The following is a 26220-nucleotide window of genomic DNA, read 5'->3' as shown; positions in this document are numbered from 1 at the left end:
CTTCTGAGCTAAAGCAGCCGTGGAAGGGTTGCTGTTTCCTGATGGTTCCGGGGATCAGCCCTAACCTGGTCTGACTTCCTGGTCGGGATCCAGTCCTAGTGTCAGCCCCATCTTTGGACCACATTCCGATCTCATTAGTGAAACACCTGAATCATGATAGAAGGCAACCAATGCTGGAAGAAGGCTTCAGGTAACACCTGTTCTAGGCATCCTATCTTTTAAGAGTCTGTATATCAACATAATAACATAACACCTTTATCATACATATAAAACTGACTTATAAAACCACAGTGTGTGTGAGTGTGAGTGTGTGGGTGTATATGTGTGTGTGTACCCTAGCTAGACTCTGAACTTCTCACGGGCCAGGACTGAGTGGTTCCCAAGTAGCCTGGTACCCAGCACATAGCAGGCATCCAAACGGACACATCGGACCTTCTCACATTTTACAGTATAATTTGTCTGGACACTTTGGCTGGGAATTTTGATAAAACATCCCTTGGGCTTCCCTGGTGGCGTAGTGGTTGAGAGTCTGCCTGCCCATGCAAGGGACACGGGTTTGTGCCCCGGTCCGGGAAGATCCCACATGCCGCGGAGCGGCTGGGCCCGTGAGCCATGGCCGCTGAGCCTGCACGTCTGGAGCCCGTGCTCCGCAACGGGAGAGGCCACAACAGTGAGAGGCCCACGTACCGCAAACAAAACAAAACAAAACAAAACATCCCTTAACCTTAAAACTTAAAAGATGGCACCCAACAGGCATCAGATGAAAGGAATCCTCAAAGAGCAAAATATTAGGCCTTTGGAATGAGAGTCACAGACCTGCCTAGAGTTGCCATTATACAGAACCAGAGAGAGGACTCAGGGAGTGTCCATCGGTCAAAAAAACACTTGCTGAGGGTCATGGGCTAGGTGCTTTGAACCTCCCTGAGGAATCTTCTAGTCCCTGCCCCTTACTTCCAGCTGGATGGCACCAGAATACCCCAAAGACACACCATACCCCTTTTCCCCAAGGTCTCAAAATCCCCACCTCAGGAAGTGCTGTCTGGCTTGAATTCCTCCAGATAGAGTTTAAACCACACCAACAGCCCAGGAGTATATTACAGAGTTTAAAGCTGCTAAATTAGTAAGCCATACTTGAAAATAGGGATATTTGGTTGAAGGACAACTTCTGATGTATCCTGAAAAGTTGGAATGATCTGGCTAAGATGGGTCCACAGGACACTATCATTGTCTGGAGGCCTCCCCAGGCCCCCCCAACGTTGGCATTTGGTGACAGAATGCTTGTCTGGGTTCTTTGCTCCTTGTCCCTTGGTAACAAGTGATTCGTTGTCACCCATTTAACGAAGCAACGCATGAACCCCCTCAGCTTTTCCTCCACGCCTGGTGACCCCAGGCCGGGCACCAAGCTTCCTCCAGGGCAAGCTGTCCCCATGGGGTCGTGAAGGCAAAGAGAGGCTGCGGCATTCTGGGCTGAGAGGTGCTCTGACCCACACTGTCTTGCAGGACACACCCCCAAGATGGCTGCCAGGCCACGGGATCTGGATCTGGAGAAGAGAATTTTTCTGCAAGGGATGTTGATGGCCCATTCCAGAAAACTTCCCACAGCCTGCTCTGCAACGGCCCTCACCAGTGAGAAACACTCCAAATTTCTGCCCAAATCTACACGGAGAAGTGCATAAAGGTTTTAGTCCCAATTCTTTTCATGACAAATCCTACTACAAGAACCACTGAAGAGCAATTATCCCTAAACTTTCATTTAAAAGTCTGGGGAGGGGAGGGAGGAGTACAGATCTTTGTGATCAGATTTTTCCCACATTCATTTTTATTCCTGATGAACTGTTAATGGCTTGTTCATCATGCTGTATAACAATTGTGCAAAGATGCATACATTTACCACATGCTGGCCTTTCTGAGTTCATTCTGAATTTAATTATCATTAAGTACCCACGGTGTGCCAGGTGCGAAATGCCAGATGAGGGGCGGGATGTGATGTGGGCCCTGAGTCGCCAGTCAGCTGTTGCTAGAACCCCTCAGCTCTGCCGCTATAGCGCTCCTGCAGAGCCACGCCCGCTGCCTCGGAGACTGAGGGGGGCGTGTCTGTGGGATTCCCAGGCACTGGGCAGCCACCCCCTGCTTTGCCAGGGTGCTCCAGTCTGGTATCCCTGTGGAACAGGGGAGGGTCCTGGGCCAGATCTGAGCCACTGAAAGAGGGCAGGATGATGGAGCCGCCAGGCAGGCAGGAGGTCCACAGCTTGGGGAGAGGAGGCCCCTTGGGGAAGCAATGCTCGGGCTGGAGGGTCCTCCAGGCTGTGCTGCTGAGTGTGGCCCCTGAGAGCTGAGGGACCGTATGGGAAGGTTACCTAGCCGCTCTGAGCCTCGTTTCCCCAGGTGAAAAAATGGAGGTAGAATCTACAACCTCAATAGGTGATAGAGTGATGAAAGGAGATAAAGCAGGAGCATACCAGCCATCACGGTTCTGTTCCCATCGCCTCTGCCAACTCCGGCCAGGCAGCTGGTCAACAGCTTCAAGTACCAGACAGGTGACAGGGGAGCAGAGGGTTGGGAGAAAAGCCAAATCCATCCCTCCACATAAAAAAAAAAAAGGAACCCGAGGCCTAGGATCTGTACAAAGCAAGTGTGGTGCCCAGCGCATCACAGGTGCACACTGAGTTCAGGAAAACATTCCCGGCTCCTGTGTTCTCTGCCTACAGCTCATCTGGAAGGTTCTTCTGTCTAAGGCAGCCAGGTGCCCAGGCCAGCCCACCATAGCCGAGTAACACAGGGTGTGTCTGAGATAGACCTTAGGGGCTCTGAGCTGCCGGGCCCATCTTGAGCCCCTTTAAACTCCTCTGAGCTTTAAGTCTCACCTGCCTCCAGTTGAGCCCAGCCGTGGGGGCAGGTGGGGAGGGGGAGGAAAGAAATGTGAACCAGGCAGAGTAATGAGAGCCAGCTCCGGTGACGAGCCCACTGTGTCCCACAAGGTCGTTTGTGGGTTCAGCCACGGGAACTAACGGTCAGCAGAGCTCTCTGCACCGGGTCTGAGGAAACCTCGGAATCCTTCACAGGTAGCGGCAGGTGAGGGGCTGGGATGGGGCCTCTGGCCTCGGCAGGGGTGAGGGTGCCCTGGGAGGAGGGCACCCTTTCCTTCCTCCTGTTCTGTGAGTCCTGGCATGCTGGATGTAAGAGGAAACACAATCTACCTGGGAAGAAACCTTTCCTGGGGAGGCACCCCCGGGCCAGGTGGAAGGAGGAGTAAAGACTTATAACATCAGAAGGGTGGAAAGTGGAGTTGATGAGATGAATTTTCTCCAAATGTTATTTGTTTCTTTTTTCCTGATTATAAAAGTAATTCATGGTACTTCCCTGGTGGTCCAGTGGGTAAGACTCCACGCTCCCAATGCAGGGGGCCCAGGTTCGATCCCTGGTCAGGGAACTAGATCCCGCATGCATGCTGCAACTAAGAAATCTGCATGCCACAACTGAAGATCCCTTGTGCTGCAACTAAGACCCAGCACAGCCAAAATAAATAAATACATAATTTTTTTTAAAGAAAATAAATAAAATTCATGCTGCTGTCTGAATTTCTGATGAGAATCTGTTCACGTATTACTTATGTAATATTTAAAAAATTCCACGCACACACACAAAAGAAATACAGACCTACTGAATTTAAGAAAAAATGCAAGTGCGGAAAGTAGACAGTGAGAGACTTCTGTAACCCCTATTCAGTTCTACAACCGCCTTCTAAAAGCTTATCAAAGCAGGAGCATGCTTCCAGGTCGCTAACTATGGGTCCACCGTGATGACTGGTTACCATGGTGGGTGTTCAGTAGTGTAACTAAGGGCCAGTCACTCACTGTGCTCTGTGCTTTACAGACATCACCACCACTCCTTACAGCAGCCCTGAAACAGAGGTGCTACTATTCCCATTTTTCAGATGAGGAATCGGGCTCAGAGAGGTCGAGCTACTTATCCAAGGTCACACAGCTAGGAGGGAGCAGCCAAGAGTCAACCCCTGTCAGCCCTCCTCCAAGGCCTGGGCCCTTCCCACTACATCTCATCCACAATCCAGGATGGCAGGGAGAGGTGGGTAAATTGCATCTCATGTCCATTACTTAAGTATGACATGGTAACAATATAATGACTAAAACAACACTTGGGGAAAATTGTTTGAGTGGCTAAGAATAGGCCAGGCAGGTGCAGGGAGAGATGACCGTTGAGGAGCCCCCTTAGCAGCTTTTGTGCTAATAGTGGGATGGGCTGACTTTGGAAAGGAAGATGGTTCCAGGAGACAGCAAGGGGGGAAATAATCAAAGGGGACAGAAAAATGAAGGGCTCTGGGGCTCACCCCATGGGTGGGCCAAACGGCTTGGCAGTTCTGCCCTTTTTTCCCATACAGTGTGTCCATTGTCGGGAACTGCTTCATTTTCTGGGCAAGAAAAACCTCATTAACCTAATTGATATTTTCCAGCAACAAATGTTGCATCTGTTATTTAAGCAGCCGGAGGGGAAGGCTATTCCACTAGGGACACCCATGCATCCTCCAGGAATGGTGGACGTTCTCTAGGAAAATCAGCATTTCTTTTTAAGCAGGGTGTATGCTTGTCCTTTCAAAAGGAGTGAAGACAATTCAGCCTGGCTGCTTTTTTTTTTTTTTTTTGCGGTACGCGGGCCTCTCACTGTTGTGGCCTCTCCCGTTGCGGAGCACAGGCTCCGGACACACAGGCTCAGCGGCCATGGCTCACGGGTCCAGCCACTCCGCGGCATGTGGGATCTTCCTGGACCAGGGCACGAACCCGTGTCCCCTGCATCGGCAGGCGGACTTTCAACCACTGCGCCACCAGGGAAGCCCCAGCCTGACTGCTTTAGTGAAAGGTCTCTTAACCTTGACTCAGAGTTGTTTTTGCTTTTGTTTTTCTCCTTGAGGGCACGTCCAGGCATAAGACCCACTCTAGCTCCGCTGCTGCTCCTCTGAGGGGTAACTACTTGGCTTCAGAGCTGATTACTCAACACAGGCTCATGTGATCCCTCTAAGGCAGGTCTCACACTTGCTGTGAAGTGAAATGATTTGTCAAAATCAGTGAAACAAGGGATCCTTGGGAGGACACCAGCAGGACACTGCAGGAGAAGAGGTCTTTTCAGTATGCAAGAAAGTGGGAATGTTCTGGAAAGCTGCTGCTCAAGGGACGCATCCGTAAATCAGATCGTGTGTCCCAGAGACTGGCCTCCATCATCTGAGAGGCTTCACCTTCTCTTGCTGGGACCTCAAATATTGGTGCTTCCTGGTCAGGCCTCCACCCTGGGTCGGCTCCACTGGCCAGGTGGGGCTGAGGGTCCCTCTCTGGGGAAGGAGGCGAGATGGGGCATGGGAGGGCATCTGTGTGGGGAGGAAGGAGACCTGGGCTAGCCCAGCTTTGCCATGAACTCACTGTGTGACTCTGGGGAGGTCGCTTTACCTCTCTGGGCTGTGTCCTCATTTCTCAAGTGGCTCTGGCATCTGTTAAAATGCCAAATTTGCGGTCCTTATCACCTTGTGCTGGCACCTCTGTGGATTTTTCTCAGTATAACTTTAGAAAGCAGGGAGGTGTGGGGGAAGGGAGGTCCCGACAGGAGAAGAAAGAGTTGAAGGGAAGGTGGTGATTCATTCTAAGGATGTCACCCGTTTGGGGGCTGCTCCCAACACTTTTATCTTCCTCTCTGGCCCCTTCTTTCTCCTCCCTCCCAGCCCCCTTGTCAGGCCGTGAGCTGCCGTCACAGGGAAGCCGGGGTGACTCTGTCAGGAAGACAGAGGAGGAGGTCTGCAGGGAGGCTGGGAGGTGGGACTGGGTGGGCTCTGGGGGCTCTTGCCCCTCCATGGTACTGGGAGGTCTGGGTCCCACAGGCCAGGCAGAGTGACCCTTAACTAACAAACAGTAGGCGATGCTCAGGCCTTGGGCTCAGGAAACTTACATTCTAGCCGTGGCCACGCCCGTCGGCCTCTCTGGAGAGAGCCGATGGGACAACATGATAATTAAAACTGAAACGAGGCCCTCAGAGGATTGGCTGGAATGTCCCTGAGGGCTGCAGTCCTGTGTCTGAAAGAGAAGACCAGCAGTGCGCTTTTGCTTCTCTGGGCGTGGCAGGCGTCCCCAAATAGCAGGGGCTGTGGCCTACATCCTTCAGGGAATGAGGGGGTTCTGGAGGGACTCTGGAACCTGCACCACGGAAGTTACTCCAGAAGAGACAGGCTCCTGCCCCACAGCAGGGCTGGGACCAGGAACCCCTCACCCTGTCCCACTGCTGAGGTTCTGGGATGGCAGCTTCCGTTACTTCCCTTTCCCAACAGGAAGTGCCACCCAGCCTGGAGTGGCTGGGAGGATGATATGAGATCATCTGTATGAAGCACTAAGAGAAGAAATAACATTGAGGCTGTTTTTGATATAAAAGGATTGGGCGTTAACATTGTAAAGTGGCACATCATGCAGCCTGGCCTCGGAACTCGTCCACGGGGGTCTCACTTGCAACACAGGTCACCAGGCACTCCGGGGACCAGGGTGGCTCATGGGGCTAGTCTGGGTTGTCACAAACCACGACAAGGATTAGACACTTACATAACACAGTAGCCCACCTTCCCCTGTCTTCCTCTACTCCCAAGGGAGCATTCTAGAAGGTGATCTCTTGTGTTGCATTGCACATTTTATATACACTGCACACACACACTGTGCATGTGCTCCTGCTAAGTCCTATTCCTCCAGCTTATCTGGAAGGCTCCCCTGTCTGAGGCATGCAGTGCTCAGGCTAGCAGGCCAGGTAACAGAGCTTCCGCCCCTCTGGGAAATGAGGGTGAGGCCAGATCAGAGCTTCTCCACCAGGGGTTGTCATGCAACACCTGGGGAGGCTCTCAAAGAACCAGATATGCTTATCCTTTTGAAGTGAGCTAGGGCCTGAGCATATATATAAATTTACCTTTAAAAAAGGTAATATGGGGGCTTCCCTGGTGGCACAGTGGTTAAGAATCCGCCTGCCGGGGCTCTCCTGGTGGCGCACTGGTTGCGAGTCCACCTGCCGATGCAGGGGACACGGGTTTGTGCCCTGGTCCGGGAAGATCCCACGTGCCATGGAGCGGCTGGGCCCGTGAGCCATGGCTGCTGAGCCTGCGCGTCGGAGCCTGTGCTCCGCAACGGGAGAGGCCACAACAGTGAGAGGCCTGCGTACCACAAAAAAAACAAAACAAAAAAAGAATCTGCTTGCCAATGCAGGGGACACGGGTTTGAGCCCCTGGTCCGGGAAGATCACACATGCCGCGGAGCAGCTCAGCCCGTGCGCCACAACTGTTGAGCCCACGTGCCACAACTACTGAAGCCCGAGCGCCTAGAGCCCGTGCTCCGCAACAAGAGAAGCCACCGCAATGAGAAGCCCGTGCACTGTAATGAAGAGTAGTCCCTGCTCGCCGCAACTAGAGAAAGCCCGCATACAGCAATGAAGGTACAACGCAGCCAAAAAAATAAAAATAAATAAATTTAGTTTTTTTAAAAAAAGGTAATAGGTACACAAGATAAAAGAGTACAGAGTGAAAATGGCGTCTCCTGCCCCCACCCACAATTTCTCCCCCCAGAGGCTGCCATCAAAACCTGATTTTCGCCTTTCCTTCCAGTGTCAGGCCCCATATGCATGACTCATTCACATGTACACGCCCGCCTTTTACACAGATGGTAATACATGATGCCTACCTTGCTCTCCGCTTAACAAGGTATCTGAGGGAGCAGCCAGAGCCGCGACTATGGACCTAGTTAGTGCATTTCTCCAGGGACCACAGTTTATTTAACCAGTTCCATACCGACTCTTTCCATACTTTTGCATAACAGATAATTCCCCAATGAACCCCCATATATAAGCCTTTGCTCGCACAGAAACAGCAAATTCTCAGAAGCAGTGATGCTCTGTCAAAGGGCATCTGGTCAGTCTTCTCTCCAGAAGTGGTGATTTTCCACTCCCACCGACAGCACACCCCGGCCAGCCAAGGGTTACCGCCCCTCCGGATCTTGGCCATCTCATCCATGTAACAGTGGCATCTTACTGTGGTTTTATCAGCAGTCCCTTAATTGTGGGCCAGGTCAAGCATCTCTTTCATGTTTAGTAACCCCCGGCCCCACTTTTTTTTTTCTCCTGTAAACTACTTGCTTTTTTCTTTTCCGAGGCATGGTAAAGCATCTGGGGGCAATTCTGGGGTGTCCTAGGACCCCCTGCCAGTTCTGGATGACCCAAGGTCCCTTGAAGCTCTAACACTGTGGATTCTGGGAGCATCATTAAAAGCCCGAGGGTCCGGGGACTGTCCAGGTTTCAGAGAGCCCAATGGTAAGCGAGAGAAGCCCTCAGTAGCCCAGCAGGGAAAGCTGCGACTTTCAGCCCCGCCTTGAGCCTGAGTCTGAGCCTCTGAAGATAGATGTCCCGGCCTGGGCGTGGCAGCCCTCTCTGCATGGGAGAATGGGCCAGTTTGTCTTTAACTCATGTTAGGGTGTGATGCCACGAGACACAATGGAGACATTTTGCGTCTACTTCCATTGAGAGCTCCTCCTGGGAATCCAGAGCTAGCTCATTCCCGCAACATCCGCTCCCTCCCTCCATTTCAGGTCTGCCATGAAGTCCTCTCCTTCAGCAACTGGGATTTACCCAGCTGTTCTGCTCGGGCCCCACCATCCAACAGTGAAAGGGTACAAGATTCCCAGGGGCAGCTCAAGTATCAGCAATGCACTGCGGCATCACTTAGGCTCTGCTAATGGCCATTTTTCATGTGATGTAGCTGGAATGGTTTGTAATTTAGCCTAGATGTACCAGATTAACGGCTATCTCCTCCACCCTTACACAGAGCTTCTGTTTTATGGGAAGTGCTCAAAAATAAATCATTAACACCTGTCTAATTGCCCCCCTCTTTTGTCCAGAGGGTAGTTAGTAAAGTTCAAATTGGTTCAGTTGGACTGTGTTTACAAAGACTCCTAACATAAGGAGGTACACTTCCTGACAGGCTCAACTAGCTTTCTTGCAAATTCAAAAGCCCCTTTCTTTGGTCCTGGGAATTAGGATTCCACATCAAATACAGGATGCCTAGTTCAATTTTAATTTCAGATAAACAACAAATAATTTTTTGAGTGTGTGTCCCAAATATTGCATGAGACGTATTTAATTGTATTGGTTTCCCGTGGCTACTGTTAAAAATTATCACAAACTGAGTGGCCTAAAATAACAGATATTTATTCACTCGTAGGTCTGGAGGCCAGAAGTCCAAACTCAGTGTCACTGGGCTGAAAGCAAGGTGTTGGCAGGGCCATGCTCCCTCCAGAAGCTCTAGGAGGAAATCCTTTGCTTGCTTCTTGTAGCTTCTGGCGGCTGCAGGCATACATATCACTCTCATCTCCGCCTCCGTCATTACATCATCTTCTCTCCCACGTTTTTCATCTCTCTCTGTCTGGCTCGTATAAGACACATGTGATTGCATTTAGGAGCCAGATAATACAGGAATCTCATTTCAAGATCCTTAATTTAATCATATCTGCAAAGATCCTTTTCCCAAATAAGGTCATATTCACAGGTTCTGGAGGCTACGATCTGATATCTCAGGGTGGGGGGGGGCATTATGTCGCCTACTACACTTAAAAAAAATATATTGTTTACCTGAAATCCAAATGTAACTAGGCATCCTGTGTCTTAACTTGCTAATTCTGACAGCCCTACCTGGGCCTGAGCCACTCCTGAAATGGCTGGGATTTAAATGGTTTGCCTGAAAATAATCTAAAAAAAGAGTGGATATATGCATATGTATAACTGATTCACTTTGCTGAACACCTGCAACTAACACAACATTGTAAATCAACTATACTTCAATAAAATAAATTTTAAAAAAACATTTTCTTTGTCCCTGTGGGGGGGGGGGAAGCAGTGTACAGTAAAGTGATTCAGTTATGCATACACATATATATCTATTCTTTTTCAGATTCTTTTCCATTATAGGTTATTACAAGGTATTGAGTAGAGTTACCTGTGCTGTACAGTAGGTCCTTGTTCGTTACCTATTTTATACATAGCAGTGCGTATATGTCAATCCCAATCTCCCAATTTATCCCTCCCCCTCTTAACTTTGCATCCAGGTCTGTGTGCAAAGGGTCCCACACCCCTCAGCTCCTGCCTGGAACCACGTAGCTAACCAGGTCTGTGCCCAGCGCCAAGGACCACCAGGCACTCCAACTTTCTGTTTGCGGTGTTTTAAAGAATTTTCTTGAAGAAACACTTACTACTCACCCTGAAGGCAATGTATAGACTGAAATGATCCCTGTGCCCGCCCCCGCCAAAAAACACAAAAAACAAAAAACCCCAACAGATCAGAAACTAGGGCAGGATCTCACAGGTGGTATCTTGGTTTTATAGCCGGTGTTTTTTTGTTTCTTGTAATTTGGGGGAGAAAGTAGGAGGCAAGAACAGAACTGAGACCAGACTCTTGTTTTAGTTATAGATGGAAGGGTGGCTATGGGAAGTGTATTTCAACACCACCAAACTGCCTGGTGAGGTTGTGGCTTTAAGTAATGTAGTATGTGCAACCTCAACCTCATGGCTGTCTGTCCCTCTCTTCCCTGATCCCCGTCACTTTTCCTGGTCCTAGAGCGTGAACGGCAGTGGTGTAGACCTGCGGGATATAAAGTGGACTGCTGAGTAAGGAGGATGAGACAGTACCCAGGGGACTTGGTGCTGCAGGTTTGGCCCCAACCCCTCCCTCCCTCCCTCTTCTCCCACTGTAACCCGTTTTCCCTAACGGCCGGCAGGGGACTTGCCTGACTTGCTTCGGCCGCCCAGGGAAACCACTCACGGTGAATTAAATTTCTCCCTGCAGACACTGCCTGGGAACCTGAATGTCATCTTCCCTGAGTCTATACCCCAGGGCTCCTCTGGGGCCACATTTTCCAGGCTTTTGGTCCCATGTACCCCTCCATGGAAGTGTGGCAGGTGTGAACATTTTTCAGGCTGGCAGAAAAATGAGCTTCACTATTTGGTAAGTGTAGACCTGCCCACGACACTAAATTTGGTTCTGCCGTCACCGGTGACATGAAGCAGCAGCCCAGTTTAGAGACTAGCTTTCAGTTTAAAATATTTTCTCCGGGCTCATATTACATATGACCCGATCACCGACGCCGGAGGGCACGGCTTCTCCAGTCATTAGCACTAAAGACATGCCCGCTGGCACGGAGGGTGGAACCACGGGGGCGCTCTGAGGGCAGGGAGGCAGCAAGACAAGGTCCTGGACTGAGGCACCATCTGGCTCCCTCCCCAGCTGTGAAATCCCTGAACCTCAGTTTGCTCCTCTGCAAAATGAGGATGATAATCCCTGCCTCGTAGGGGAGTGAGGGTTCAATGCAGCAATGTTTTTAGGAAAATAAAAGCAACCTGTTACTACCATTATTATCAGCATCTTCACAGAGCAAAACGAATACGGACTAACAGTTAAGTTGGTCTGAAGTAAGGCAAAGCAACAATTATAGAATATATTAAAGGAAATGTGACTTTTGTTATTTTAAGTATATAGAACAATAGAACCATGTACTAAGAGGTGGAGAATGTACTTTATTTAAAAGGGTAAAACTCATTTGACATCAGCCTGTTTGATTTATTAGTATCCAGCTTCGTGATTCAAGAGTAATTATTTTGAGCTATGTATGTGCTCAGCTCTGTGACTGGGCAAGCTCTGTGACCCAGGGGAGCAGGAAAGCCACACAAGACACAAGCCTTGCCCTCAGAGAACATACAACCTGTGGGAAGACGAGACGGGCACACACAGAAAGTCAAGAGGTCAAACAATTAAGCGTTAACCACTGCAGTGCTGATGACTGCTGAGAGATGAAACGTGTAGATCCATGGATCTTGTTGAGTGCAGTAGCCGGAGAAGGCTTTCAGAGGAGATAGAGGTTAGGGAAGGTCGGGAGAGGGGAAGGAGGAGGGGACATTCTCAGCAAAGGTACCATGGATGAGCTGGGGCAGAAAGAGCACGATGTTTATGAAGGAGCCAAGAGGCAGGCTGGCCAGCGGTGGGACCGGACCCGTAGGACTAGACAGGGAGGCCAGGTCGAGGCATGCGGACTTGGGCAGGCAGCGAGACGTGGGACATGACTTAGCAAGGGACAGAAAAGGCAATCTTGGACTCATGCTTGGAGGGGGCGGGGCAGAGGACAGGGCTACTCTGGGAAGAAGAGTTTGGCAATGGTCTGCAAAATGGACTGGATGTCAATTTCGGAACCGAACTTGGGAACAATCCATTATTGTTTCCACAGTGATCCGAGGGTGAAGTGATAAGACCTACATCCCTTTTAGTGCTGGTGAGGAAGCACTGGAAAGGGAGGGGCAGGTCCAGGTGACATCTGGGAGGAAGCAAATGATGGTTAAGTCTGTTCCAGGAAAAGCGGGGGGGGGGGGTGGGTGGCGGGGAGAAAAGTGTAAGACTCCAAGGTTTGCTACATGGGGACTTGAGGATGGCAGGTTCCAATGACCAAAGCAGACAGGACCATGGCGTATGTAACAAGGACAGCTTTGGGGATAGCAGGGTAAACAAAGGTTGATGATGTGGGGACACCAGGTACCCAGGACTGATGCTCAAGGCCAGCCACTCAGTAGAACAGCCGGGCTGTTGTCAGGGCGGGGTGACACAGCCCCTGAAATACTTCCCACTGTCCACTTGCATGAGAAACCCTCCATTCCCAGGGCAAAGGCAAACAGACTGCAGCCCAGCCCCAGCTCAATTCAAATTCCCAGTGCAAATGTTCAATTAATGAGCCTTCACTATGCCTCTTGCGGCCAAACAGCCATCAGAATATTATACCATCAAAGTCAACTCCAGACTTTAATCGCTCTTGACCTAATCGATTCCGGCACGTGCTAAACACAGTGGTGGGAAGAGGCTGCCCCTGGGCATAATTAGAATATGAGATTCTGCACCAAGTCCCTGTTCGATTAGGAGGAAACTGAACCCCCCTGAGAAAACAGAAAGGCTCCCAGGAAATTAATTCCCTCTGAGGGTCACAGCATGAGCCAAGGAAGTCCCACTGGCAGGATGGGGTATCATCTGAGGTCATATTAAAGGCACCCCACCCACTGTCCTGCACCTGGCTAACGGCTTCCCCTCCAAAGAAGAGGCAGATAAGACCAGTACAGGCTGGACTGCGGCCATCTGTCTATCCATCCAGGGCTCAGGCCCAGCTGACTGGGTGCGCACTCCTGGGAAGCAGTGTGCACCGTCTGGCTGGCGCTAAAGGAGAGAGGTAGCAGCAGCGGCTATACTATTCCAGGCTCAGCCCAAGAGGGACTTCAGATCAGGTGCATGACTGTGGCTCCCAGGAGGCATCCCCCATCCCTGTGGCACTTGTTTTCTGAAAAGCCCAAAGGAATTCTCCTAGATTGTTTCATTTCAGTTCTGTGATTACCCAGTGAGAAGAAAGACTACATTATTGTCCATTTTGAGAAGGAAGATTGAATAATCCCCATTTTACAGATGGGAAAATGAAGGTTCAGGAAATCTTTTTTTTTTTTTGGCCGAACCTCACGGCTTGTGGGATCTTAGTTCTCCAACCAGGGATTGAACCTGAGCCCTTGGCAGTGAAAGCTCGGAGTCCTAACCACTGGTCCGCAAGGGAATTCCAGGAAATCTTAATTATTGCCGCAACTGGTAGGTAAACAGGAAGATTGCAATTAAATTCAGGGCTGGGGGGCTTCCCTGGTGGCGCAGTGGTTGGGAGTCTGCCTGCCGATGCAGGGGACGCGGGTTCGTGCCCCGGTCCGGGAGGATCCCGCGTGCCGCGGAGCGGCTGGGCCCGTGAGCCATGGCCGCTGGGCCTGCGTGTCCGGAGCCTGTGCTCTGCAGCGGGAGAGGCCACAACGGTGAGAGGCCCGTGTACTGCAAAAAAAAAAAAAAAAAAAATTCAGGGCTGGGTAAGCCCAAGCTGTGAGTGATAACAGAGGCCCCACAAAATAAGAGGATGGCTAACTTCTGGAATTCAGTCTTGCTGGCAAGATTTATTGTTCAGATCAGGAGATGTTTTAAAAAGATATTCACTTGGCCCAGATTGTCAACTTATAACATGAATCCTGTCGGTTAAAAATTTTTTTTTCCTGCATTTCCCATGAGACATCAAACATTGGTTCATAATTATTCATAGCACGTTAGTGACATTAAAAGGGATTTATTTCAATGTATTCAGTCTGTATTAATACTCTGCAGGGAACAGAGTGCAGCCATCTCTCACTGTGCTGCTAAGAAAGGAGGGACTTCAGAACTAAAGGGGGAAGAAATGCACCCAGTGGAGAGACACCCAGGAGGCATGTTATCCCCACAAGATTAACCCCGGGGAAAAGATTAAACAGGTTTAAAAAAGGTTCAGGTGAGTCTCTGAATGATCAGTCCTTTATTCAAGCGGGTTTAGGGATGTTCTGCAAAATCCTTCGTTTCTAAGCCAACCTCATGGCGACAGCAGAGGCAGAAGCTGAACTGCTGTGCCATGGAGTGGGGACAGTGTAGAATTTCCCTGTTCTTAGGAAAAAGATAAGGCAGAAAATGGACGGCAGAAGAGTTAGCGACTCTTCCAAACAGCTATTCCCGGTGATTCTTGGCAAGTGGCAACTTCGGAAGGGACAAGTTTCATGTGAATCAAACCATTATTACCAAGTAATACCAATAACCAAACGATTATTACCTTGCCCCAAAGTAGCAGGTTACATACAACTATTTTATTTGTATGTAGAACTTTTGCTTGGCTTACCAACATACGTTGATTTAAATTCTGATGCCTTACCAGTACCAAAGTTGAAAGCTGTTCCAGTTTTCAGCAAACCCAATATTAAAAGCCCAGACATAAAATAAATAAGGTAGTGAAAATTCATACTTAAATATTAAACCAAAGAGACTCTGTCAATTGTAACCTTCTTTTGGGCACTTAAGCCTTTATTTTTTATTTATTTTTTAATTTTTAAAATTTTCATGAGCTCCAATTTGTCTATGTTTTCTTTTGTTGCCTGTGCCTTTGGTATCATATTTAAGAAATCACTGCCAAATGTAATGATCTGAAGCTTTTATCCTGTATTTTCTTCTAAGAGTTTTATAGTGTTTTTTTTTTTTTTTTTTTTTTGGTTGTGCCACATGGCATGCAGAACTTCCCTGAACAGGGATCAAACGCGTGCCCCCTACACTGGAAGTGTGGAGTCTCAACCACTGGACCCCTAGGGGAGTCCTTAAGCCTTTAGATTATTAATTATCCAATAAGCCTCTTTTTGAGATCATGGGAGAGGGAATGAGGTAAGACAGTGGTTTGGTATCACTGTCCAATCAAGAACAACTGAAAATAAGCACCTCTGAAATGATCTGTAAATCAATGGCAGAACTGGATTTGATCCAGGACAATTCTGTTGACACATAATTTAGAATTCTGGTTCTACTCCTGGAGGAAGGGCTGTCCTTTATCCTGGGTGAGGGGCACAGTTCTAGGATTCCATGAATTGGTCCTTTCTGCCACTTCCTTCTTGGCATTAGGCTGTGGATCACATCACAGGCGATTATGGACCCAGGGGTCTTCTAATATCCTTAATGTCCTGAAGAGGAGGACACAAGGATGAAAGTGCCTCCTGAGGTTTTTTGTAGAACTACAAGCTTAGGTCCCAAGACAACATCACCCAGCCTTCCCGGAAAACCAGAAAACTGGGCGATAGGCTGGAAGGAAAACCAGCAGCTGGGACCAGAGATAATTGATGTCCCTCTTCTCTTTGATGCCTGATTTAGCAGTGAAGCAGACAGGACCAAAGGGAGGCCCATGAATGAAACATCATTATCAATGGCTTCAGATTTAATTCTAACTTGCTGATTTAAAAATGGCTTTTTAATTGTTGGATCTTGATCTAAAACTCCTTCACTAAGGGGAGTTAACATGGTAAAGAGAATTTAAATTTATGTTGAGTTTTATGGGGAGAATTTTGCAATGCCCCCTTTAGTTGGGATTCTATGTGAATGAATTCCAAGTGCCATGCTAGTCCTGGAAGACAGGCAAGAGATGTGGGGAAGATGACACCCACCATTTACTTAACACAAAAGTCTCCACAGCAGGCCCTCTCCTGCCTGACACCAAGTAAGAAGCAGAAATGAAGGAGTGTAAATATTCAAGGCTGGGTCCACAAGGCCTGATGTCCACAGCCAGGGCCTCCTCCTACCACCACCAGCCTTCTAGGTCCATCATATTTGTTACAATAGTCACACAAATTAAATACAGTGCAAGCTGATGACATTCAAGTGTTAAGTGTAAGATGAATTCTGAAAATCATTCACTGACTCTAAGAAAATCAAGTTGAATACTTGGAGAGACTTCATAAAGGTGAGTAAATTTTTAACCATCAAATAGGATGTTAAAGACTGTGAAAAAAGTAGTAAAACTCTAGAGAGACTCTGCATTCAGATTATACACAGTGTAAGCCCTTGTTCCAACCAGCTGGAAGTCCTAGACAATGCATTATGGGTGTTGCTTAGGCCAAAAAGACAAGGAATTCCAACCAGCTGACCCAAACACCAAAAGGAGGCCTGGGCCCTACAGCAAAAGATGGAGGAATAAATACACAACTATCTGGTTAATTTAAATGTTTAAAATATATATGTATCATTTTTTATGATTTTCTTTCAAAAATTATTTATTTATTTATTTATTTTTTGCTGCATTGGGTCTTAGTTGCAGCAGGCGGGCTTCTCTCCAGTTGTGGAGCACAGGCTCCAGCATGTGGGCTCTGTAGTTGTGGCACATGGGCTCAGTTGCCCTGCAGCATGCGGGATCTTAGTTCCCCAGCCAGGGTTCGAACCTGTGTCCCCTGCATGGGAAGGTGGATTCTTAACTGGTGGACCACCAGGGAAGTCCCTTTGATTTTCTGATTTAATGACTTTTTTAAAGAAACATGTATTATCACTCTCAGTATTCACTCCATGGATAAGAAAGCTTCTTAAACCGGATTTATTAATTCAGATATAACTATGGTTATCGAATGCTTGGCGCTCCCTGGATTCAGAGCATGTTGAGTTTGCTTTATTTAACATTTTTCATCTTGACTCTCAGCTGCCACCATGAAGCCTACTTCTTCTTCTTCTTTTTTTTTTTTTTCTGTGGTACGTGGGCCTCTCACTGTTGTGGCCTCTCCTGTTGCGGAGCACAGCCTCCGGACGCGCAGGCCCAGCAGCCACGGCTCACAGGTCCAGCCGCTCCACGGCATGTGGGACCCTCCTGGACCGGGGCACGAGCCCGTGTCCCCTGTATCGGCAGGCGGACTCTCAACCACTGCGCCACCAGGGAAGCCCTGAAGCCTACTTTTGAGTTTACCAAGTTCAGCACTGCTTCATTATTTCATTTGTAGAATCTCTCCTCCATTGTCTTCCATTAGTTCTGTTACTTTCTCAATCTCATCAGTGCTCACTTTTTATTCAATCAGTAAGCTAGTAAGATCTCGGAACCGACCTGCTAAGCCAGGTCACCAGTCCCAGGCTGGTGGGAGGGAGGGTGGTTCAGCTCAGGCTGGCGTGGACAGTACACAGGCTATTCCTGGCATGCAGCAGATTTCAGGAAGGAAGAGGGCAGAAGCAGGGACAACAAATGACAAGTCACTCTGCTTGCCTGTGGCAAGAGTTCTGTTGTGTGCAGTTAAACCTGGGTGTGTGTGATTTTCGGGGGCTCCACTACCAGCCAGACAACAGCGCCTGCTTCCAGGAAGAACTGCCCACTTCTATCTTGATCCCTGCTCAGTGTAACAGTGTATCTGTTCCAACTAACTCCATCACCAAGGTCAGTAGTTTGCACATTCATCCAATCACAAGGGGCTGCTCACAGGCTGCTGCCCACGAAGCCATTTAATGAGCAATTATTATGTGCTGAGCCCTGGGCTAAGCACTACCCCATTTAAACCCCACAGCAACTGTGAGATAGGTACCCCAAGTTACAAACAATAAAAAAACTCTCGGGCTTCCCTGGTGGTGCAGTGGTTGAGAGTCCGCCTGCCGATGCAGGGGACACGGGTTCGTGCCCCTGTCTGGTCTGGGAAGATCCCGCAAGCCGCGGAGCGGCTGGGCCCATGAGCCATGGCCGCTGAGCCTGCGCGTCTGGAGCCTGTGCTCCGCAGTGGGAGAGGCCACAGCAGTGAGAGGCCCCCATACCGCAAAAAAAAAAAAAAAAAAAAAAACTCTCCAAGGGCTTCCCTGGTGGCGCAGTGGTTGAGAGTCCACCTGCCGATGCAGGGGACACGGGTTCGTGCCCCAGTCCAGGAAGATCCCACATGCCACGGAGCGGCTGGGCCCGTGGGCCATGGCCGCTGGGCCTGCGTGTCCGGAGCCTGTGCTCCGCAAAGGGAGAGGCCACAACAGTGAGAGGCCTGCGTAACGCAAAACAAACAAACAAACAAACAAACAAAAACAACTCTCCAAGAGGCTAAACAACACAGCTTAGGCCCCGCAGTGAGTAGGGGAGCTGGGATTTGCACCCAGGAGTTCTGATCCCAGGCCCCACCCTTAACCATTAGGCCAAACCTACTGTGTCTACATGCAGGACACTGCCCTGCACTGGGGAACCCACCCAGGGAAAACCAGCATCTGCCCTCCAGGCATTCACAAACTTTCCTTGAATAGCTGAGGCACAAAATGCATTTTTTGGGGGTGAATTCTTAGTCTTCCTGATCGGGGCAAGCACAGAAATATCGACAAAGAAAACACAGTTTCAGATAATCCACCTGGAGGTCATTCAAGCTGGCATTTTGTGGAAGCCGATTCCTACACCTACAGAATGTTTCCTAATCAAAGAACCCCCAAAGCTTAAAAACCACCCCGAGCTGGCCTCAAGCTCCCTCCCCACACTCAGGTGGGGGCCATCTGTGCAAGAAAGGAACCTGGCAGAGATGGCAGGAGCATGGCACCTGAGGCAGGGAAAGAGGTCTTGGACAGCAACCCCTTTGGCAAGGGAACAGAAGTGAGTCCGGTGTGTGTGGTGTGTGTCTGATCGCCCACACAGGCGCTTGTGGAAAGCAGCAGAATCGTAGCTGGGTGGAGTGGCAGTGAGTCCTGTGGATGGAGGATTCCAGTCTGTCCCTCTACACCACAGTATAACGGGATATTTACTGCAGAGCCCAGGCCCCAGGAAGTGAGAAAAGCTCCCACGCCCACCTTTGCCAAGGGAGACTGAGATTCTCGCTTGAGGTCCTTCCTATGCCTGCCCAACTCCTCTCACACCCACAGGCTCCGAGCTGGGTCCCAGTGGCTGTTGCCAAAGCTTCAGCCTCTGAGGTGCAGAACCTAAGATGGAGATCTAATGTCTCTAAAACTTCAGTGATTTGGTTTTGAGTCTATGTCATGATTCCCCGATCTTGATTTCCAGCCTTAAGCCAGTCAGACCTGGCTGCTCCTTTGTATGACAGAGCAGTCCTGAAATCCTGGATTTGGGGGAAGAGGTTTAAGGTCCCCAGGATATCTTCCCTGTTTTATAAACAGAGGCACAGAGGTTGAGTAAAATCTCTTGTTCCATGTGTCAAGGCCGAAATTCCAAGCTTTAGGCTGTGCTCCAATTACAGACTCTTAGAAAAGTTCACATGCGTGTCAGTGGTTTGGGAATTAGTATATTTATGCGCGTCAGTGGTTTTGGTATTAGTATATTCCACTGGGTCAATGTTATAGATCGCGCTTTGGTTCCCGCTAGCCCACAAAGGCCTATTAAGCCCACATGTAGCTGAGAAGGGGCAGGGGCTCCTGTCAGACACCCAGCTCCACCACTCACTGACTGTGTGACCTTTAGTGAGTTACTAAACCTCTCTGCACTTCAGTTTCCCCATATGTAATACGGAGATAATACAAACTGCTACTTAAAGGGGTTGTTGTGAGGATTGAATGAGATAATCTCTGAGGAACACTTAGAACAGTGCCTCCAAGAAGCTACTCAATGAACATAAGATGCCACTAAGATGATGGTGCCAGGGTAACAATGTTTCTATAGCAGGGCTTCTCAACCCTGGCACTAGTGACATTTGGGGCCAGATCATTTAGGCACCCTGGGCCTTGTAGGATGTTTAGCAGCATCCCTAGCCTCTCTCCACTAGATGCCAGTAGCACCCCTGCCCAGTTGTGAAAACAAAACAAAAAAATGTCTCTAGACATTAAAGTGGCCCCAAGGCTTGAGAACCACTGTTTTACAGGAAAACAGCTGAGAGTCCCAGCTGGAACATTGGATTCCTCTCCCTGCTGTAGCCCAGTTGGTGAGGCTGGGGTTTTCTCTTCCCCTCACCTGCTGAGGTGGCCCTCCCATGCCAGCTCCAAGTCACTAGTGGAAGCATCTAGGCTGGCAAGTTAGGAATGGTCGGGCAGGTGGGTGTTTCTGGGGATGTGGAGGGGTTGGGGGGTCCTCTAAGTGGGATGATGAAAAGTGGGAGGAAGAAGAAAGAGCAGGACTTCCCTGGTGGCGCAGTGGTTGAGAGTCCGCCTGCCGGTGCAGGGGACACGGGTTTGTGCCCCGGTCTGGGAAGATCCCACATGCCGCGGAGCGGCTGGGCCCGTGAGCCATGGCCGCTGAGCCTGCGCGTCCGGAGCCTGTGCTCCGCAGCGGGAGAGGCCACAACAGTGAGAGGCCCGTGTACCGCAAAAAAAAAAAAAAAAAAAAAAAGAGCAGAGGCAAAGGGGGTTTCCCACCGCCGTCCCTCTGACCTCCTGCAGGAGTAGCACCTGCAGGTCGCAGGGCAGGGTCCTCCTCCCCCTGGGGGTGGCATGTGGTCTCTCCCCTTTCCACCCTGCTGGCCAATGAGGGTGAGGTGAGCAGTGGGGACCAGGCTGTGGGACCATATGCAGCAGGAAGGGAGAAGGCAGGGAAGCAGTGGGGGAGGGGAGGGCATGGAGGTGCACCAAGGGGCACAGGCAGCTTTTGGGTGTCATTTTGACACAGAGCAGGGGACAAACTGGACTGGCTTTGTCCCCCAAACTTCTTGATGCCATGACCTCGAATAAAGCCCTCCTCCAATTCTGCTTTCTTTTCACCACATTTTTTAACCTGCATTTTCCCATTTTATCCATTTATTTGTTAAATGAGCAGGGCCCAAAGACCTATTGTATGTCTAGCACTGTACTAAGCCCCTCAGGGTGCTTTTATTTATTTTTTATCTTTTTATTTTTATTTTTTGCGGTACGCGGGCCTCTCACTGTTGTGGCCTCTCCCGTTGCGGAGCACAGGCTCCGGACGCGCAGGCTCAGCGGCCATGACTCACGGGCCCAGCCGCTCCGCGGCACGTGGGATCTTCCCGGACCGGGGCACGAACCCGTGTCCCCTGCATCGGCAGGCAGACTCTCAACCACTGCGCCACCAGGGAAGCCCTATTTGTTTTTGAGTGATTCTTGATTTCAAGGTGAGAGGAAGGAAGGTACTAATTAACTAAATAGAAGGCACAATCTAATTGAAAACTAACATATGTTCATGTACACAGCTGTGGAGCCACCCAAATCATATACATACATTTATATACATAAATCTCGAGGGAAGGTAGAATAAAACAATTTCTTAAAATTTTCAACCAATGGGCTTCATGAATTGATGTTAAAAGGGCAGAAGAAAAACTCAGCCTAAACAAAGGGCACCCAATCCTACCACATCTCCAGGCTGCCACAGCTCTCAAAGGGCATGTGCAATAGCAGGGACTCTTTCCCCAACTGGAATAAATCTGACCCTTCTTAAATCAAACTGATTGTAAGTTTTCTTCTTGTAATTTGTGGGAATAATCCTTTTCTTTTGTTCCTGTTGGGGGATCTGTGCCTGATATTAGAAACCACTCAAAGATGGGCATGTGCAGAGGAGGTCGGACAGACACAGACTGTCATTCATCCAAAACCAGTATAACCAACAAACACCTTCCCCAAATTGTCCAACGTTGAACGCCAAGAGTCAAGCTAGGTTACTGCAGTAAACACAACCTGCTACAGAAGCAAATGTTGGTCAAGAAATTGATTAGCTTCAAGAGCCACTCTGAAGCGGGCTCTGGGAGAAGCGTGTTATTAATTTGTTTAGGGGAAGGTTTGGAGATGGAGGAATGGATAAGCAATTCTTATGTGGTAAACATAAGCAACATCATAAAACACAAAAAATACCTTAATTAATTATGGTAGGAAAGGCATTCAATTCTCTTTCTGTCGTAGGATCGGTCAGTTGGAGGGACGGGAATCAGACAAAACTCAAAGCTGTCCTGTTGAGCCTGAGCGCGCGGTGGCCCAGAGGAGCAGGCTGGCATTCGCTGTCCCAGGCCCCACCATCCATCCCAACCCGGACCAGCCGGAGACTCGCGCATGGAGTTACGGGTCCGGACCGCCTGACGCCAAGCGGGGTCTCCCGGGACTTAAAATAGCCCCCACTTGCTGGAGATTCGGGGACAGGAGTCTATGGCCCTCGAATTGGTGCCCGGGAAACCCAGGCGCGGCGGCTGGCCCCAGCTTCAGCGTCGGAGCGTGGGCGCAAACGGGGCATCTCTCGCGTTCCCGGGTAGGAAGCCGTTTAGTTAAAGCGCGCCCAGAGCCAGGGATGGAATTTCCCGATACGCGTACGAAGGACCGTCCCCGGCCCCCGAGATTCCTCCGTTAACAGCCCCCCAACCCCGGCCTTGCCGACCAGAGAGCCCTACCAAACCGCCAACACATTTCCAAAGAGTAAAGTCGCGGGTGCCCGTACTGCGCTTTGTTCCCGGCACTGAGCTAAACGCCTCTGCCGCGCACCTTTTCCCCCAACCGACAGGAGATGACCTCTCTGCCCCCGGTCCATCCCGAGCAGCGGTGGCCGCGGGCTCCCCGTCCCCAGGGCCGCTCTGAGACCCTCGCTCTCTCTGGTACCAGAATCTCCTGTCCAACTCTATTGGGGGGGAGGGGCGGGGACGATGCTCGAATTGATGCTTGAACCTCTCCAGCCCACCCGTGCCGAGCCCAGCCCTGCAGGGAGGCTCTGATCCTGAAGCCACGAGAAGGTTCGGCTTGGCCCCGGGCAGCCTCTCGACCCCCCGCCGAGTCATTCCCGAATATTCAGATCAATCTGCGCGGCTCGAGAGGACGATTGGGCCCCTAAAATGCTCATCCCTCTCAGAACTGCGCCCCCGCACCAGTCTCCAGCGATAGAATTAACCAGAAAGCCGGCCAGGCTCCGGCTAATGGAAGGAGGGCGAGGCTCGGATTTGTTCTCCGGGGTCCGTACCCGCCTCTCTATCCCTCCCTCCCCACCCCCGCCTCCCGGTTTCAAGGCGGCGGCGAACTCGGGATCTTAAGTGAAAATCCCGCACAGTTCTAAAATAATATTCGGCTATAATAATAAAAACACACGAGAGATGCCTATCTGGGTGGCTGCGGCCGCCGCAGTCCAATTAGGAACAGGCACGGGTTCAGGGTTGGGGGTGCGGCTCTCCCTCCAGCGTCCTCCAGGAGCCAGAAGGGGCGGCCCTGCTTGTCCCAGGGTTCTCCATCTCTGCTGGGAAGGGGCGGGGCACGCCCCAAGGGCCCGGGGAGCGTGTGGTCTCCATGACAACCTCCCCTCGGCGCCCCCCATCCGAGTCCTCCGGATAAAAATGGGTGTGGCCCGCAGCACCCGAGGAAACCTCACGGCCCCTCCTCACAATCTCCTGCCTGGCGAAGCAACAGGGCTTGAAGCGAAGCGGGGCCCCGCCTGCGAGCTCCCACCGGGAGTCACTGGTGCTCCTTGGTGGGCAGCCTGGTGGGGCACGGCCCCCGGGACGTTCCGGGTGTGGGGAGGGGCATCGTCCCTTCGCGGCGACCCGCAAGGCGCGCGGAGACCTGGAACCCCACCCCTTCAGCCCCGCGGATGCTTTCTGGCGCGTGGCCCGGCTCTGGGAGGGGGCTGCGCGGGGTGACGCCCTTTCCATGCGTGCCCTGAGGCTAACTCGAGTTCCTCGACCCCGGCGAGCTCTGAGAGCGAACAAAGGGCTCGGAAATGAGGGGCAAAAAGCGGGAGGAGGTGTGGGAACCTTGGTTAACCACCTTCGTAGAATAAAAGCCAAAAACCAGTGCTGGCAACGCAGATCACGTAAGCCCTACAAACAAAGCATCGGGCCCCCGAGGAAGATTCCGGGTGAACGCCCCCGGTGCTCAAGACCGCAGCAGCAAAATGCCAAGATTTGAGCGCTAATTGCGCTCCCCCCTTTAATGACAGTCCCCGCCCTGTCCTCTAAGCCCAGCCACCCGGCTTGGCATGGTACTGTGAAGACGTGACACACCGCAAAAAGATGGCACCTCGCGTTCGGAGGGGAGAAAAGCAGGGGTGGAAGTGGGAGGAGGCAAAGCCTTCCCTCCCCCTCCTAGCCCACCCGGGTCCACACCCACTGCCGCAGTGAGGGGCGAGCCCTGCGCGCCAGCCCCTCGCCTCCGGCAGGGAGCGCACAAGCCGGACGCCCGGCGCGGAGCGCAGAGAATGGGGCCCGCCCCGAAATGCACCTGCAGCCCTTGAGCGGGTCGGTGCCGGGCTGCGGCTGTGCGCGCCCTCGAGCCGGGATCGGCAGCGGCCGAATCCTTCCACATCGCAAGGCCAGGTGACCCCTGCCTTTTCGAGCCTCCACCTTGGGATCCGCGCGCTGTCTTCTCTCGGGCACGGCGCTGCTTGCGTCTCGGTGCCAGGAGCGCGCAGGGGGAAGGGCGACTAAAGTGACAGCGCCGGGACCCCTCCCCATTTCTCCGATTCCACTCCCAGCCCTCAAATGTCCCCTGCGGGTTTCTGAAGGAGGAAACCGAGGAGAGGGTGGGCCACCGCCTTAAACCAAGGGCAGCGAAAGCCTCACTGGAATCGCTGCCGGGGAGGGGCAGGCAGGGAGTCATCTTTTCTAGAACCCGATCAATACCTTCCTTAGAGCTGATGGCAAACCGAGGCAGAGAAAATGGATTACAGGTTCGGTTTCGGGGGTCGTCACCGGACTCCCCTCCACCCCCGCCCCCCACACACAGTCATACGCCCATTGCGGCAAAAGGCGGTGTTCGAGAGTGCATAGCAGCCCCCTCCCCCAGATCACCGCCATCCGCGCCCCACCCTGTGGGCACAACATCTGACGGGTCCGCGAGAAGCGGGTCGTGTAGACAACCCCCCCCCCTCAGGACACACACACACACACACGAGCGCGCGCGCGCGCGCGTACATCCCTTGCATGGGTCCCTTTCCAAATCGCCCCAGTCCAGGCGCCGGAGCGCTGAGGGAGCAAGGAGGGGCCGCCGCCTTTGCCCCCGACGAATGCTCACCTCATGAAACCCATCTCTGAGGCGAGGGGAGGCGGCATGGGGTTGCAGGAGGGAGGACGGTGAGGCAGATTTCGGAGCCTCGCACTTACCTGATAGTCGACAGAGGGCGAGGACAGTAGAGGGAAGCAGAGGAGAGAGTGGCTGTGGTGTCGGTGGCAGAAGGTGGGCGGCGGCGGCGGCGGCGCTGCTGCTGGTGTCTGAGCTGGTGGGTGGTGGAGACTGCGAGCGCGCGCACGAGCGAAGAGGGCGCGCTCCCGAGACCGGCGGGCAGCGCAGGCGCGAGCAGCGGGAGCGCGAGCCTCCCGAGGGGAGGGGCGGGCCGTGAGGCCTCCGCGAGCGTGTTCTCCTCCGGCCACCAGAAGGCGCGCGCGAGAGCTCCAAGGATCGGCCTATCCTCGCCTCTCGGCTCTCTCCTCTCTGGGCTTCCTTCCCGGGTCTCGCCTCCCTCCCACGACTTGGGCCGCGGCGCTGACCGCAACGCGCACGCGCACTCTGGCCCTCCTCCTGCTAGGGGAGCTTTTGTCTTGTCTGAGGGGTCTCCTCCCTTGGGAGGGAGGCTTGGGTGCTCTCTGGGTCGAGAAGAGGCTGGGTGCTCCGCCCCCAGGTCCGCTGCCCCATTTTTTCCCCTGGGGTGATGTCCTGTCTGGGAAAGGTTCTGAGCGGGTTTCCACATGGCCAGCCCTCCAGTCCGTCCACCCTGGACCTTAAACCTCCCTCGGGCTTGCCCTCCTTATCGCTGGCACCCTGACCCTCCCCTGAATTTCCCGAAATGATTCCCCTTGTTGGAGATCAGTTCCCCGGATCTGCTTCCTTTCAATCTGTCCACCTTTTTTGTTACTGATCAAGGTGAATTATTTCCTTAGCAGATATGCTGAAAACAGGCTAACTCAATTGTAATACGGTAGTGCAAGGTTTTGGGGGGTTTTGGTTTTTTGTTTTAACAAGGAGCATTCGAATCT

At 51.5% G+C, this 26220-nt stretch overlaps 1 protein-coding gene across 10 annotated transcripts in view; it reads right to left on the bottom strand.

Moving 5' to 3' along the window:
* Positions 1-25473, bottom strand: part of MAPT (microtubule associated protein tau) — a 101154-nt gene extending 75681 nt beyond the window's left edge. For all 10 annotated transcript variants that reach the window (XM_082603436.1, XM_082603439.1, XM_082603438.1 and 7 more), the window contains exon 1: positions 25351-25473. The gene's annotated coding sequence lies outside the window, so the exon portion shown is untranslated. The remainder of the gene's footprint in view (positions 1-25350) is intronic.
* Between the last annotated feature and the right edge of the window lie 747 nt (positions 25474-26220).

Source organism: Mesoplodon mirus, assembly GCF_964341445.2.
Source record: "Mesoplodon mirus genome assembly, chromosome: 18".
In the NCBI taxonomy this organism is placed as follows: Eukaryota; Metazoa; Chordata; class Mammalia; order Artiodactyla; family Ziphiidae; genus Mesoplodon; species Mesoplodon mirus.
Note: the sequence above shows the minus strand (reverse complement) of the source record. Positions and strands in the feature narration are given on the sequence as shown.